We start from the raw sequence: 2,500 nt of genomic DNA, 5'->3' as shown, positions 1-2,500 counted from the left end.
CACAACACCAGATTAAATGCTTCATTCTCAACAAAGAAAGCCATTGAATTCACAGGGCATTTATGAGTGCAATCAACGACAAAAACAAACGCACACAAATATCAGCACACACTATAGCAAGTCCCATGAGACCGAGGTCTGACAGGACTGTTTGTTTATGTGTGTGTGTGTGTGTGTGTGTGGGGGGGGACAGAGCCCCAACGCCCCTCTCCACCATGTCTGATTAAGGACAAGGAGACACACTAAGGGCCCTATTGCATCCGGCGCAATTGACTTAATCACTGGCGCATGTGTCGTTGCTAGTTTGCAACTGGCGCAGAGCGTTCTTAGGGAATGATCTTGCGCCCCAAGGGGCGGCTCGGCGAAAGGAGGAGGCGTGTTCTGGCGCAAACGTTCCCTGGTGCTTTTTTGACGTTTCAGAAACCACTTGCGCCACAAACCAGGAAATACCTGGTTCAAAGTCTGTGGCAAGTTGTTCAGATGCTATTTTAAGGGCGCATGCATAATGTTGCTTGGGCACCTCGCGCATACACTTTGCTTCTCTCATCTACCTAGCCACACATTCTTGGTAAATTATTTGGGAAAGAACAGCTGATACAGCGGAAATAAGTTGTACTTTTAAAGCAATGCATCTGCAAACACCGTACAGCAAACACATATTTTCTTGACACAGACACCGTGTACATGCCCATAACTTTTAGGATTGATGAGTAGCCTATTTGATCGTGAGAATATTTTTTATACCGCGAGTGAGTGTTAAAAATAATGAATGAATGCGGGCGGGCGTGTGTATGTGTAACACACACACGTGCGCCCGTGTGTGCGTCCATCTGTTTTTTTAAACACACGCAAACTAAACACGTAACGCATAATACAGTCCATGGCAATGTATATTAACGGGGGGACACATGCATATTAGGAACACAAGCAGATAACGATAATGCATACAATAGCCTACTGATAAGAAACTATGTTTATAATGTATTGCATATATCATTAAATAGAACCACAGTTAGCGCATATCATATGTTATATCACATACATTTTCTTTGCCGAAATTTATTTTAGTATTTCAGTATTTCTGAAGTTGTGGAAGAAAACCTTATTCCATGTGTGAATTAGGCCATATTATTTGGCCATAAACTGAGCCATTTGCAGTTTGAAATTCATGTGCATCCGTCTCATCGGAGACTGCAGACGCGCTGTCAAAATATCAACTCCAAGCGCAAGCACTCTCATTGGTTTGTTGCACGTTACGGCCAAACCACACCTACGGGTAATTTTAGGATACTTCTATGGCAAGCCGAATTGTCATTTATTAACTAAGTTTGACTATCCGGAATTTACATTGCAGATATCTGCAATTCAATTTCGCAGAGTCAAAAATAACATTTCGGATATCCGCAACTACATTCCTCCTATCCACAATTGTCATTTCAGATATCCACAAAGACATTCCTCCTAGGCGAAATTACGTCATTTTTGCCATTCATGTCTATGGGGTTTCTCATTACAGATATCTACAATTCAGTTGCGGATATCCACTATGTGAATTACGGATATCTGCAACTGAATTGTAGATATCTGTAATTCCAGTTTGAGATATCTACAATTTGATTCTGACTAGTCATAATTCCAGTTCAAGATATCTTTAATTCACCTCAATTCAAGATATCTACATGTCCCTTTTCAGATATCTTAAATTAAGTTTTGACTAGGCTAAATTACGTTGTGGATATCTCTAACTGGAGTTATGACTAGTCAAAAGGACGTTGTAGATATCTCTAACTGGAGTTAGGGATAGTCGTAATTGAATTGTAGATATCTATTATCAAGTTGTAGAGATCTTGAAATGAATTTTGATTAGAGATATCTACAATTGTAGATATCTTTAACTTTCATTCTGCCTAGGCGAAACTGAATTAAAGATATCTTGAATTCGAGTTTTGACTAGGCGAAATGACGTTTCAGATATCTGTAATGACGTTTCAGATATCTGTAATGACAAATTAGCCAAACAGCGTTTTGAGTTCGTTGTTGGTCTCCGGTGATATCAAATATTCAATTCTTCCGAGATTTCTTTGACAGCTTTCAATAGAACGACGTTCTCTCTCTCCACACATCGCCGGTGTGTGGGCTTGTTCAATTTCATGGCATTTTCTCGTGATCTTTTCGATCACAGCCAACTCCATGACTGCTCCTTTCTTATTCCATTCGGAAATGAACCCACTTCTTCTTTGATTATGGCGGCAAGGGGAAATTACGTATTTCTGGATATCTAAAACGTAATGCCCAACACTCAAATGACGTTTGAGATATCTTTAACTTTCATTCTGCCTAGACAAAACTGAATTACAGATATCTGCAATTGTCATTTAAGATGTGCGACGAGTTGAATGTCGTTTTCCGTGAAGTCATTGCAGATATCTGTAATTCAGTTTCGCCTAGTCAAAACTGAATTACAGATATCTCTAACTGTCGTTTTGCCTAGTCAAAACTG

The 2,500-nt window shown here is 39.8% G+C and overlaps 1 protein-coding gene across 1 annotated transcript in view; it reads right to left on the bottom strand.

Annotated features, from left to right (window-relative positions):
• Positions 1–2,500, bottom strand: part of cpne4b (copine IVb) — a 24,363-nt gene that overhangs the window by 10,194 nt on the left and 11,669 nt on the right. The window lies entirely within an intron of this gene.

This window comes from Gadus macrocephalus, chromosome 22, assembly GCF_031168955.1.
Source record: "Gadus macrocephalus chromosome 22, ASM3116895v1".
NCBI lineage: Eukaryota > Metazoa > Chordata > Actinopteri > Gadiformes > Gadidae > Gadus > Gadus macrocephalus.
This window is presented reverse-complemented; position numbering and strand designations above follow the sequence as displayed.